Genomic DNA, 15,193 nt, shown 5'->3' with positions numbered 1-15,193 from the left:
GACATAGCGGATGGCGATTGGGCCAAATCTTCCACTATGTTATAATGCTGCGCCGCTCTGGCGCGAGGATTAAATGTCGACTTGTGGACTACACCCTTTGGCGGTTTTATTGTTAATTCAGGAATGATGGGTGGTACAACTTCTGTCGAAGTTGTTGTCGAACTACTTGGTTGATCTTTACCTTTTTCGTTCGACAGCTGAGGATTCCCATAATCTTTGTTCCTTGTCGAGATCAAAGCATCATTCTGCTGTTTTGAAACCGACAACATGAGTACTTGCGACGGGGAAGCATTTCCATTGTCAACCAGATTTTGACCTGGGTTGGGAAATGGATCAGTTAACACAGCTGATGTTTGGGAACTTTTAAAGAACCTCTTTAACTCAGCTTTGAACGAGCAATTCTTTGTGTTATGATCTTTATCATCACATATTAAACATGGATAATTTTGTTTCCCTTTCCCAGGAGGGTTTGAAGAATTTTTTCCAGGGGATGACTCACCCTGTTTTTTCTTCTTCCCTTTGTTTTGCTTCTTCTTGCTTCCTGGTTGATTGGTTTCTTCGCCTTTATCTTCTGATACAGCATTTACTTCCGAAGCAAGAATTTCTTCTTTTGCATTTTGATCCGAATTCTTACGGGCTTTCTTTGACGAAGCCTTTATCGATTTCGCGTTTGCCGTGCCAATCACACCGTCACCGGCATGAGAGTCACTATTTGATTTAGGAGGGGGAGGATTTGAAAATTCTGGTCTAGGGGCGTCAGGTATTTTGTCGTAGAGCGTGCCGGACTGAGTATAAACTAAGTCCAAATACTATGCACGAGCAATGACTTGCTCCTCTGTTACGACTCCCCCCTTGGCCACATCTTCCGTAATAGAAGGAAGTAACGACTTTATAAACCACTCAGATAACAGCTGATCGGGAACGTATGCTTTCACCATCCTACGACGACGACGCCACTCATGTATATGATCAGATATATGGGTGGCAGTCGTCTGCTTGAAGTTGGTTAATATTTCTGTTCCCGTTTCATACCTTATCGGTAATTGAAAATGGGTTAAGAAAGTCGTGGCTAGGGAACTAAAATTGTCGAAAGAGGCTCTTGGCAGTTCAATATACCATTTAGCCGCTGGACCTGTCAATGTCCTCTGAAAAAGGCGAAGCCTTATCGAATCGTCGTTTAGTGTGTTCGACGAACACCACAGATGAAAAGTCATCACGTGATTCGATGGGTCTTCACCTCGATTTCCATTGAATTTAGGAATGTCAGATGGAAGTTTATGAGGAATCGCTGGCCACCAAGGGGCATAAGCAATCAGATCGTTGGTTAACCGGTGTAAATCGGGTAACTCTAAAGTTGCCACGAATGGTAACTGTTGATTTAGGTTAGGCGAAGCGTAACCAGGGTACGATGGAATCGCTTGAGCAGTGGGCCTTTGCATACCAGCATAATGTAATTGATGTTGGTATGACTGATACGGCTGGTGGACTTGACCACTGTAAAGTGGTTGGTTTTGACCGTTTTGGATATACGGTTGTCCACTGCTCGCAAAGATCTGCTGCTCAGAACCTTGGTACACCTGCTGGAATTGTGGTTGTTGGTATTGCACTAGCCATGGTTGTGAAGCCATGTTCTGTTGTGCTATGCTAACCGTTGGACCAAGGTGTGGGGTAATTGTACCCGTTTGGACCTGTGTCGCCCCACCAGTTGGCGATTGTGGTTGTGACCCATGTTCAAGAGGCTGTTGCATTACAACCTGAAAAATCTGAGGTTGACATGTAACAGGTATCGCTTGAACTTGTGACACAGTTACAATAGCCGGTGTGGTTGGGATGTTCGTCACAGGTACACACTGTTGCATAGAATATACAACCCTTGGTTGTTGAGGTAGCATAGGTACCCAACTACTTGATGCAATTCCAGTATAACCTGAATACTGTTGAGAACTGCCGTATGGATATCCTCCCGGAGGAGGTAATGAAAGGGCATACTGCCCCCCATACGGTAGCAATCCGGAACTCAGAGGGATTGTTAGTCCTTGAGGACTGGATGACCCAAATTGACCTCCATGAGGATCAATCTGTCGAGTTTCAACGTAAGAGTTGCCGGATATTACTCCGGATGAACAAACTGGAACAGACCATACTGTCGAAATAGTCCCTTGGTGGACTCCTTCTAGCTGTTGAGAGCTAGTTGGGACAGCTGGTATGCCGGCAAACATTGTCGGAGTGACGGCAGGGGCTTCTGCTGTCGCTGTGTCATTTGACACAGTCCTAGATGATGACGGTTGTTCAGAAATTTTAAGTCTATCCAATAGATTGCCTAGCGATTCTACAGGAACCTCCACTTGTGGTGGATTAACTTCTGATGAAGGAAATAGAGTGACCCCGACTCCAAAATGAGTTGGAGTACTTGCTTGCGGATCCTCTGCAATTTTTTCTATCGCAATCAAACCCGGTGGAAGAGGAAGACCGTCAGGTCCGTAAAATATTTCTGGTGCCAAAGAAGTGGTTGCTTCGACAGCGACAGTTGTTTGAGGAACAAAACTCTCTGGACCGGTTACAGATGGAACTGGTTCAGTTACACAAGTATTTGCCCCCAGACTAGGATCAGTATTACTGTCCTTCTGTGGCTGTTGAACTTCCTCTATAGAGGCAGGGTTTCCAGAAATGTTAGGAGTAACTGGAACCTCAGATGCAGTTGGAACACTTGTTCTAACTTTTATAGGAGATTTTGAACCGGTTAAACGAGTTCGCTTTGTCCGTACTGTTTTCGATTCCGGAGACAAAGACGGTTGACTCGTAAGCCTCCGCGAACGACGGGGTTTCAATTGACTTTCTTCCACGATTGCGGATTACTCGATCAACTAAAATATTAAAAGGGGAAATTTGTGTTTCCGAATTGAATGAATTTTATTAGACGCTTTTAGACACAACTTGCTTTTTCACTTTTCAAGAGTCGAGAAAAAGCTAAAGATGACTCTAGTCTCCTTCGATGTTTTAACGAGCCCGAAGTGACAAATGCTCGGATGGACTTTTTCAGTTATAGAGTTTGAAAAAGGCCAAAAGAAACTGCTCTGGAGATCTAGGCAGAGGGTGTGCCAAACCTTTCGCAAAACCAGAGAATACGTTTTACGATACGGGTGGTCGATCTTCGTGAATGCTGTGTTCACTGCATTGCGATCAGTAGGGCGGCCGACACGGCTTCCTAAGGATAAAAGATATATGCCTATAGTGGTCTCCCAATATATACGCGACGGTACGTGGGAGCACAAGTCCGTATTAGTGCCACCGACTCTCAGGAGGAATCACCCACCTTCGTCGAGATCGACAGTCACTACGTTTAACGACGCCGGAACACGTCTCTAGCTTAGACCTCTATGTGTTTGCATTATGTTTCAAAGCGTTGTTAGGTTCATTCAATATATTTTAAGTTGATCTTTTTAAAGTTTTCCTTTCAAGGTTCACCACGAGATGTTTTGATACAAATTCCTAAATGCAGTCTAAGATGAGAAGCAAGCTTTTTCAATCTTTTCGACTTATGAAAATCTTAACTACTGAGGGAAAAGAAAGACATCATATTTTCACACAGATCAAAGAGCACACACTAATGCACTTTTTCCCTAAATCAACATACAAACTTATCAAATGCAAAATGCAAAATGCAGGTATTTCTTTTCTCTTCCTTAATGTTGGTGCAATACAAAAAGAAAGCTGTTGTATAACTTTGAATTTAATTTCAAGCGAAAGCAAACAAGCTTGTCCAAAATCAAAAGACACCTTAAGATTTACTTGTTTCAACACTAGAAATATATAAATTCAAACCATATGACGAAAGCAAAAGCTCAATCAGCTATGAATAGCAAACAAACTAACTCTTAAGATCAAAACGACACTTATCAAAGGTCTAGATCTAAGAGGCCACAGCAACACTAGTTCACTTTTGTTACGGGAAACTGTAAATGATATAAGAAATACAGAAAGAACAAATACAGTTTCTTTATACAACCGAGGCGGAATAGTGGCAAGGAAAGTTGGTTTCAGATAGGTACATTGACTGGTAACAGGCTGCAAAAACAAAGATGAAAACAGGGCAATAAACAGGAGGGAACCCCAATAGCACTAGGCAAAACTGGTTCAGCGCAGGTAGCCCCTTCGGGAACTGCGCTGAAATGCAGACTGCCTTCACAGTGCGTACACTGAAGAGATAAACTTTCGTTTTTCTCAGTTTCCGGGTCACAGATTGCTCAAAAATTCACAGTTTTTGGCCAAATCAGAAGCTATCAGTCAGGTACACACTAAGGGATGAAAAGGAGGATGAAAAGCTATCACTAAGAGCTGTTTAGAGTCCTTGTGGATCAGCTCTTCAAATCATAAACATGCCCAGAAACTGAGCTAGAGTAGCTTCCCTCTACTTTGCATTTGAAAGATCCAAATGCAGTTCGATTCGGTACTCCCTGTGTTTATGAAATGAATAGCAAAAAACACAAACAACCAACAAGATACGATCCCCAGCGGAGTCGCCAATTTGTTGTTGGGAAAAGTATCCAATACGGAATGACCCTATCCCACTCTAAGGGTGATAGTACCTCAGCAACAATCAAAGCAAAGCTATTTGAGATTACTTCTTTATGAGATGTAAGAGAGGGGAGGAAGAGATCCACTAACCGATGTCTTCCGCTAATGATTGATCCAATCTTCTCTCTTTGCTGCTTGCTCCCAGCTCCTTGCTCTTTCACTGGCCCAGCTACACCAAGATCCTGCAAAATAACAAGGGAAGGAAATTACAAGAAGCATACATTCATAATTGATTCAAGGATTAGAATAAATCAAATACACAAGCATAACAATACATCATTGAGACACATGTATATAGAAGAAACTCAAATGCTTTATTAATGGAAGAAGTAAAGTTCAGAAAGTGATACAACCATAAGAGGCCTAATCCAGCATCACCTCCCAGCAGAAAGAAATCTCCTCTTCACCTCCTTCAAGCAAATCACCCAATAGTTCTATACTCAAACCAACAGCACTTCCTTACATTCACAAGATTCCAGCCTCCATAGACCTCATGAGAAAGCTCTATATATAGGAGTTTTGGAGAAAGGATGAGTCAGCTTGAGCTTGGCATGGAGCTGACTAGTGTCCTCTCCCACTTCAGTTATTCTTCAGTTCTTGAGTCCACTTGGAGGTTCTTGCTTCCACTTGGAGATCTAGACCCTCTTACTCATCACCAGTCGAATTCCCTGATCCAAGTGTCATTTTGGAAGCTTCCTGGGCATTGACACCTTGAGGAATGACTGTGCCACTTGGCCAAACTCGCCCAGCGCAGGTAGCCTTCTTTGCAGTTGACATTCAGCATAGGTACAGAGTGGAGCAGTTGACATTCAGCGCAGATGCTCAGTGGAGCAGTTGACATGATCCAGAATTAGCCTGTTTTTGAGTGTTTTCAGGTGGAGAACTGATATTTAGTGCTGTGGTTTGCTGACCTTGTTCCTCTAGGGGTAGGAACAACATGTTTAGGGACTTTGGATCCCTTAGATTATTGACATTTCATGCTTCATGCTGTAAGGCACAAAAATGTCTATAACACCTGGGGAGATTAGATTCCCATATTCCATAGATATCACAGTTGTTCAAGTGATTGTTTCTGATTAGGCAGAAAGTATGAAGATGATTTTGTAAACCAATCGGGTCTTTTATTTGGAAGTCCCTGTCGGCTAAGGGTAAATGATGCTGGTCTATATGAGGTGCATTGAGGGGCGCTACATTGAGGGCCACAGGGGCTTCCATTGTTCAATTCTCTGTGTTTTTAAACTGGAGTTTGAATTTCTGTGGAAAAAAGGGCAAAAGAGCAACTCTGGATGGCTTGGTATGTCAATTATGGACTGCTTCTGTTTAAACTTGGCTCTTATAAGTATAATTTGTAGAGGAAAACCAAAAATACAGGTTTGGGAGGTGAAATGGGGTAAATGCCTGTGTTTCAGAAGCGCATGAGTGTAATTTGCAGGTTGACTGACGAGTCGAAGAGCAAAATGCTGGACTTTGCTGGTCAGGGTGGCAGACTTGAGCTTCTGCAATTTCCTGGACATGATTTTGCATGCAATGGTCTCGTGAAAACAATGAGTAAAATGGGTGAAAATGACAATTTTTATGGGTTTTTTAACAAAATTGGCTTCGCGGGGCTTTTTGGCACTTTTCGGTCAGATGACGTCAGCATGATGGGATAGTTTGTCACGTAGCAGAGGGTACGGAAGGGTGATGTGGCGATGACATGGTCGTGACATCAGCGGGGGGTCAGCGGGGGCGGTAAGTGGTTTGGGCCCGCACCGCTTACGAGCCAAGGTGGTTTCGGGTGGAGCGGCTGCAAGCATGCCGAGAGGGTGCCACGTGTCCCAGGTACGGCAATAATACCGCTGACTCCCCAGGCGGTAAATATAGGTAGTGGAGGGCCTTGTGATATAATCGTGGGCCGTTAGATGCACAGGCCCAGATCCAATGGCTGGCGCAGGTCTGAGGTGGCTAAGGGTTACGACGTGGGGCCCAATCATAATAAACGTGGATTTAAATATATCAGGAACAGTTTGATAGGCTGTCAGGGTTTTTAACAGTTAATTAACCAGATGTTAATTAACCTTCAATATTTGTGCACGGGGAGGGTTATTATATGGTTCCAGCTGAACCTATAATTCCTTTGTAAACCGAAATATGGCCGTAATCGACCGGGGACGGGACTATTAAACATTGGGGGTTTTATTGTACAGATATATTAATACGGGGGAAGGGAAATTTGCAAGGGGTTTATATAATAGTTTTTAGTAGTTAATATGGGTTTATGAAGGGTAAGCACCAAGTTTATAAAGTTTGATAACTTAGGCTGAGGGAACAAGAGGATTTTTACACAATAAATGTGGTTTCTTTGCCTAAAGTATAAAATGTTATATTTCTTAGGCTTTTTCATGGAATGGGGTAATTTACGAGTATTTGAGCAGATCTCAATATCCTTGGGGGGGAGGTTAGTAGGTGTTTTTGGGAGAAGAGTGAGGGGAAGTTAGACATGCATCACTTGATTTATAGCCCAAACAATTGCCATTATACTTATGATATCAAATGAGATGAACCTCTTGAGAAACAAAAATTAATCATAAGTCTGCTTCTGCAACACCAAAGCTACCTACCCAGGCTAACATTATGCCTAACATTTTTTCTTCTTCTTCCATGGGTGCACTTGAACTAGCAAACCCTTACGAATTTTCTTTTCTTCTGATGGAAATCCTATCTAAGTCCGCCCTTATTTCTTCCAAGGGCTCAGATTTAATAGTTGAGCTCCTTTGCTTCTCTACCTAGCTATTTATCTGCCAAGATTGAACTGTTTGGACAGATTTTATTCTCTATCTCTAAAACAAGAAATTCAAACATGGATTGGCCAAGATTAAACTATTTGGCCATCCATCAACTGTGGCAAGGGTCAACTAATTGCACACAATGATATTCTTTGCAAAAATAGAATAGTAGTGGCATTTTGGACTAGCACACCTTCATTGGTCTTTTCCTTTAGGGTTCATTTCTTTTCTTTTTTGACCATTTCATTCTTTTTCCCTTCGATCTTTCTTTTAGGACATACCCTCTTCTCATTTTTAAGCCTTTTTGATATTTTCAAAATATGGAAACCTTTGCAGTAGGGAAAGGATGAACATATCTGGGATTTTAACCAGTCAATCATGAAATATGACACCTATTGGTATAGGAGCATAACACATGAAATGCAATTTCACAAGCTTGAGAACATTAAACATTATATTAGCCTCTATGTAAACTTGAACCACATTGATTTCTACATACGAAAATGATAAATGGAGCATGGGATATCTAGCACTAAAAGTACCTTGCTTTTTTGGACAATTTTAATTTTAAAACTAGTTGAAATTATCCTAAATCTCTAAGTTCCACTTCTGTAAGGGTGTTTTCTCCCTGAAACTAGGCCCCAGAAATGGGGCAACCTAAGTTCCCCATATTAGACACTGAGATGTGATGGCATGGACTTATTATGATATTCTTTGCAACCCAAATTTATGTATCTCATTTTTGAAGAAGCCTTTGAGTGCAACATTAATTATAATTCTCTTATGTAATCATTGAACCATTTAGTTTGATTTTCAACAATATTAAAGTACTTTCTTTTTGTGTTCGAAACACCATTCAAAAAATTCTAGAGAGGCATCCCAAGATATTGGACAACAAATATTTTACTCAAAGAGATCATAGAGTCTTAATTTTACAACTTACATATCAAAATAGCATACTGGAACTGGAAGTTTGTGCAATAGTTCTCACATTCTGATAGCACATTTGACAACCTAGCCTCTCTCTATCATCACATTCTAGAAAACCTTAGGTTTTTCATCTATATCTAAAGAATACATCAAAAACATTTTTTTTTTAAGATTGACCAAAATCCCTTTTTAGGCCATTTCCATTTCTTCACAAGTTCTGAAGCTTTATTTCTCTCGCTTTCTCCCAAGTATGCATAAATAAGAGTAGTGTAAATAAGGGCATCACCAACAAGACCCCTCCAAACATTTTATTTATTGTGTTTTTGTCCTTGCTTAGGTTTCCTAACCTCGAATAGTGTTACTATATAAAAACATCTTCAGATAAACCTCTTTCAAAAAAATCATCAAGAAGCTTCAGAGCTTCCTCTTCATTGTGTTGGAAACAATAGCCATCAATTAGCCATGAGTAAACACTAAAATTAGGCATAAACCTGCAATCATCATTTTAAATAGGACCTCCATTGCTTCATTTATTTCCAAAACTTTCAAAAGCCATGAATAAAATCCTTGTATGTATACACAAAAAAATATCCCGCTTTGTAACATCTTGTTGTGAAGTTTCCAGGCATTAGCCATGTTACCTCTCTTGCACTATGAATTGATCAACATATCGCATGTGAAGTGCTCAGGTTTAGGATCCTTCTTCTCCATTTCACGCAAAAGGTTATTGGCTTCTTCCAATTTCCCTTCCTCATAGATAATATGGGGGAGGACACCGTATGTCACCATTCTTGGCACTAGCCCTTTCATTCTGCAATCTGAAATCCCCAATCATATTATCTTTTCTACAATCGCCATCAATCAAGGTAGTATATGTTACATTATTTGGAAACAGATCACCCATTTTGTTCAAAATATTCAATGCATACCTCAATCTACCTTCTTTACAAAATCCATGTATCTGAGTGTTGTATGTTACAATATCAGGGGAAGAACATTTGCTTGCAATCATGGAAAGGAAATTGAAAAAAAAATTAGTGTCCCCTTCCTTGTAGTATCCTTGAATGAGCAACATTGTAAGTAACAATATTTGGTAACATGAATTTAGGCATCATTTCCTCTATAAAGGAATTTTCTTTCATCATCTTGCCTCCTTTGGAGAGACCACTAATGAGTGCAATATAAATGACAACCGTGAGTTTGATATAACAGTCCACCATTCCATCAAACAATTTGAAAGCATCACCCATTTTGGCTTGCTTGGAATGTCCATTTATCATAATAGAATAGAATATGGTATTGGAAGGTATGTTTATGGTCTTCATCTATTTGTAAATAGCCTCTGCCTCATGTTACCCCATCAATGCACATCGACACACATCAAATGGCTTATCATGAATATATTCTAGCACATTGCTAGCCATTGCTAAATGATGAAGTGTTCCATTTTAAATTTCCCAAGCTCATCATTCCTTCAATTTTTGATATCTGTGGTGCTCAAAGCAAATCGGAGTAGAGGAGACTGCATAAAACCATGCCCTTGGGATTGCAAATTGTCATGAATTAATATTTATTGTTCCACATAGCTGATGCTATGACTCCCTTCAACTTGATTATGGAGAATGATCATTCTCACCTCTTTACAGCAGCTGTGTCTAATAATGGTGCTAGAGACAATGGATCTTTACGTAATGCATGCTTGAATTATCAGATCTGCAGATAAACTAGTTCTAGGGAAAATACATAGATTTGTTTGATGCAAGATCATTCCACCAAGACACACTCCACTGCCTGATCTCACTTCTCTGATACCATGTTGAAAAACCTTTTTTGATCTACAGATAATTACTTGTGATATTATTTACCATGAGTTTAGCTTATTCAATTTTCATCAAGTAATTATACATCAAAAATTTAACCAATACTATTATAGCTATAATCTAAGAGATTTTACTTAAAACATAGGAACAAGTATATGGGAACAAAGGCAAATTTGGTTGTAGCTGCTGCAACTAGAGCTTGCACAGTTGTGATAACACAGGTACAACTCCTTTTCTTCCTGCTTTGTCCTAGTGATTTGGATTTTCTAGCCAAATTTTGGTATTTTGACTTGTACATTTCTTGCTCAAATTTATACATAAACACTATGTTATGTGGTGGTTTATTTTGTTTTGGAAAGCCACTGGACACAACGTCTGCTCGGATGTAAACTAGCACATTTGGGAAATCAAAGGGACTTTGGCAAACTCTTACTGAGGGTTCTTGGAAAGAGGCATTCGATGGACTTGGTGTGTCTTTACTCTTGATATCAAATCCTGCTATATAGGTACTATTAACACCACATTGTCTATTCAGTTTTTGAGTTAAAACTTTCCATTATGCATTTGTATATCCTTTATCCATTCTATTTTACATGTTTAGCTCTCATTGATATGTTCTTTGTCTACTAATGGTTTGTTTTATTTCTTACTTGGTATGGAAAAATGCATAATTGAAACTAAACTGTGAAAAATATATAAATCCAGAAAAAACCCTTTAACTACATTTCATCATGATCAAAGCCTATGGCTTTGCTAAAATAGGTTTGTAACTTTAACAACGGAAAAGCTAGAGACTCATTGTAGGTTGAACATGGCTTTAAGAATTATATATCATCAAATCAACTCCTCTGAGTAAATGCAGATGCATCTTAACAAAATACTAACATTTTGTTGTACATTAAGTCATTTTCCTTTAAATCTTCAAGTTTGAAACAATTTATTATCCCATTGAGATGAATTTTCTTAAAACCATGCAATAAATTTTGTCTTATCTATGGCAAAGATTTATACTTTGTTTGACTTAACTCTGTATCTTCCCATGCTAGTCACTCTCTTAAGGAATCAATTTATCACTGTGGTAATATTTTTTTGATCAGTTGGTTCATATCCTTTTTTATATTTTCTACCTTGTTTAACTCTGACAGTCCTCTCCTCAGTACTAGGGTGCACTTAATTGGCAGGTAAAATAGTATTAAGGGTGTACCTTTTGCAAGTCCATACAATAGCAATAATGGCAATAGTTTGTCATGGTTCTTATGAACATTATAGTATGAGGGAGGTGTTGTTATGTAAGAGAGTAGAGGGTATATTTCCAGTTTTTCTATCCTCAATTAATTTCAGTTTGCATGTTGTTTAAGATTAAGAAATTCCATTTTTTCTTCAGTTTAGTTTAGTTTGTAGTTCAGATTCAATTCAGTTCATTTCTACATGCATGATCTAATATTTGGAGGGCACAAAACCCTTGATAATTAGAGTTATTTTGCATGATAAGGTTCCAGTATTGGTAGGGGGCACAATTCTCAAGGAAGGGGATGCATGCTTATGTTTGTCTTCCAGTGGAGATGAACTTACCTGGCACACTTATCCATGCAGCAAGGGTACACTAGATGATTAAACTTGGGCTAGCGTTTGACTGAGTCACCTTGAGTGCTTCATGCATGTGACCAGATACTTTGTATCTTTTCTCATCTTCCTATTCTATAAAGTATATGTAGTGAACACTTCTATGTTGGTTAGCAAGCTTTTGGTTTTGAGGTATTGCGTTGTATTTTCTTTGCTCTGCATTCAATAGAAGATAGATGTGATTGAGAGTTTAGATTTGTGTACATGCTCTTATTATTTTTCAGCAGTGTGTTTTTGTAGATTCTAGTATACCCATCAAGGGATTTAAATTACCTGGGATCTTAGGAATATTCTTTTAGTGCAAAATTTACTTACTATTGTCTGGATTACATGGTATCAGAGCACTTTCACTGAAACTAATAGGAAGTTGTGCATGGATAGGATTGCAACTTGTTAGAGGGAGTTGTTGAAGGGTTTCAAGGGTGGGATGCCCGAGTTTCAACAAGTGAAGTAGATTTTGACCGGTTAAAGGTTGTGGCCCATGGGGTGTGATGTCCTAGTTGTTCCAGGGATTGGAGTGTTATTTTGTGTGTTTGCGAAAGGTGGCCTCCACCTATAAGAGGTTGCAGGTTTGATTCTTAGTTCTTGATATGTTTTCATGTTTGTTTAAAGAGTTGTAATCACAAGTAGTTAGGGTCTTTAGGATTGTCACATGTTGGAGGGAACTTCCAACTCTATTATAGTTCAGGATGCAACATCTCTTGGAAGAGGTTGAATTGTGGTACGTAGTGGAGAAGGAGATTTTACTTTCAACAGATACCAAGGAGTTGGCTGAGCATGATTAGAAATTGGTCAAACTGGAATGAATAGTTTTGGATTTGGTGAAGAATCATCTAACCCCTTTCATTGTAGAGAAAATGATTGATAGGGAAATGCATATTACCTTGATTACATTGTATTGGAGTGAGAACATGTCTAGGAGAATGCTCTTAATGAAGAAATCGTCCATTACTTGCATGAGCAACACTACTACAATAGTTATCTATCTGATAAAGATCAAGAGTTGAGATATCAACGAGCTACACTTGATGACAAGGTAGAAGAGAATGGACTAATTTGGATCAGTTTGAATGGATTTGGTCCATCTTGGCACCATTTTGTACAGTTTGTATGTGCTTGTGAGAAGCTACCTTCAATCGAAAGTTTGTGGGATGCATTTATCGAGGAGGAAATGAGATTGGAGATGGTTTCAGCTAGTGATGAGGATGTACCAGAGCTAGCCCTCATTGGGAGGGTGAGGAAAGGAGGGAATAAAATAGGATTTGTGAAGGGTTAGAAGAAGAAGGAAGATTCAAGCTCTTCTAACCAACAGAAGAATAATTTGAGCCATATCAAGTGCAAGAAGCATGGCCAATATGCTTCTCAGTATCTTGAGAAGTAGGGGAAGGGTAAGCAACAATAATAGTAAAATAGTTTGCAAGAATTGTAGAACCTTTGAGTATGGATGGCCACTATGCTTCTTAGTGTTCTAAGAAGAAAGGGAAGGGTAAGCAACAACATCAATAAAAATAGTTTCCAGGAATTCCAGAAGCTTTAGTTTCATACAAGTTCATTGACAAGTGTGGTACAACCTTTGCCATGGTGTCATGCCTTTCCACCACCACTGTTTCAAGTGTTTTTGGTATGTTGAGAAGTGGAGCCTCAAGACATGACAATAAACAAAATATCTTTCTTCAATTGTCCAGATGTGTATACCTCACCACTTCCAGTCAATGTTATATGCCTTTAGGACAAAGTAAACATAGCACTCCACATGAGGTACATGATGTTATCTGCCTTTAGGAAAATGTAAATAGAGCACTACAAAGCAGAGCCAAGTATATTTAAATTTTACAGCACTTGCACACACAATTAGCCTGCATGATTTGGACATTACCTCTCAAAGTATCCTTAATAACCTGCAAGCTATTTCTTAGAAGCATATATTTGGATGTGAGTGAATTCATCTTACATATACATTTAGTGAAGGAAAAAATATTACTAGGAGCCATCAAGGCCAACTATATGGTTGAAGATATATTTGTTGGCCTTCATGACTCCTAGTAATATTGATTTTGTATTGAAGTTTCTAAAATACATAAGAATTATATATGGTGTATTGGCATTTCAAAAATACATAGGATATCACAAGTAATCCTAATAATCAACTTCCCTAATGACTAGGAGGCCTTAAAACTCCACTAGTGGTTTTTGCACTAAATGTGGGTATCATTTATTAATAAAAGTGGGATCTCAGGGAGCCTTGTGTGGAAGTTTTCTATAAAGAGCAATCAAATTTAGAATTAAAACTTTGGCATAAGTGCACTCTAAAAAAACTAAACAAGTTTCTCTTTATGCTTTCACGGTAGCTGAGGACACTCCTATAGATTGGTAATTACTATTTGTACATTCTAGTCTTAGTGGCATTTTTTTGTCATTTGTTGGACATCAATAAAATTACCTTTCTCTGCTTACTACAAATTAAAAATGTTAAACAACTGTAGTTTGATATGAATGCTCTGAAGGAAGGTATCCATGTGGTGGAACCTATTATTCTTTTCTCTTAAATAAGATAAATGACCACCAACGAATTCCTTCTCCAGAACTTAGTTCTTTGTTGAAGCCTCGAAAATCGGGTCTACAACAAGGGGGATACCCACCTGGTCCGGACCTTGGTTATTAGCTCCTTTTTTGTTTGGTGTAGTTGGTCCGACTGGGATATGGGACCAGTTTCCCAATTTATGTGTATGTGTGTTGAGAATTGATATTTCCTTCCTAATAACTTTTAAGTAAAATGTTTTTATTCTGAGTCTAATTTAATAACATGCAATTGTATTCTAATGAAAAGAAATATCTAATTCTAAAAATAACCCAGGATTTAATCTTTTAGTATGTGATCTAAAATAATTTCTAATGGAAATTGGTAATAAATATCATTCAATTGCTATGAGAAAAGAATTCAATAAAGATAAATTATTTCGTATAAAAACTTAAATGAAACAATTGTGAAAAACATATCACATAATAAGTCACTCATATATTAAGCATAAATAAATGGCTATCACTGTACAGAAGTGCCAAATGATAACTCAAGCATTCAAGCATTCATACATAAATAACTGAACATGAATATCACCTTAACACATAAGCAGAAATTGTTAAGAGATAAAAGTAACATTTATAATGAGTTCTACTCATGAGCTCCAGCAATAATGATTTATCTCTTCTTAATTCAACATCTATTAAGAGTACAAAAGTGCAATTTCAGTAGCAGACATTAAAAACATAAGTCAATAAATCTTGTTCCATTCATTCATCAAAACCTCCTCAGAGGGTGCGGAAGTACATGTTCTGAGGACAAGTTTTTGATAAATTTCAAGACCCTTCTCTAAATGCATGAGAAGGGTTTAAATACTACTAGCCAAATCTAAAAATAGTTTATTACAAAAATATAGGAGGTGGTTTAAATGACCGTCCTCATTTTAGGAAAAAATAAAGCAA

The 15,193-nt window shown here is 38.6% G+C and overlaps 1 pseudogene; it reads left to right on the top strand.

Moving 5' to 3' along the window:
• LOC149168061 (peroxisomal adenine nucleotide carrier 1-like) overlaps nucleotides 1-10,596 on the top strand; it is a 51,355-nt pseudogene extending 40,759 nt beyond the window's left edge.
• Nucleotides 10,597-15,193: the final 4,597 nt, after the last annotated feature.

The sequence above is a fragment of the Pinus tabuliformis genome, chromosome 5_1 (assembly GCF_031772625.1).
Source record: "Pinus tabuliformis cultivar Carrire ecotype Pingquan chromosome 5_1, CPIR1, whole genome shotgun sequence".
Classification (NCBI taxonomy): Eukaryota; Viridiplantae; Streptophyta; class Pinopsida; order Pinales; family Pinaceae; genus Pinus; species Pinus tabuliformis.
This window is presented reverse-complemented; position numbering and strand designations above follow the sequence as displayed.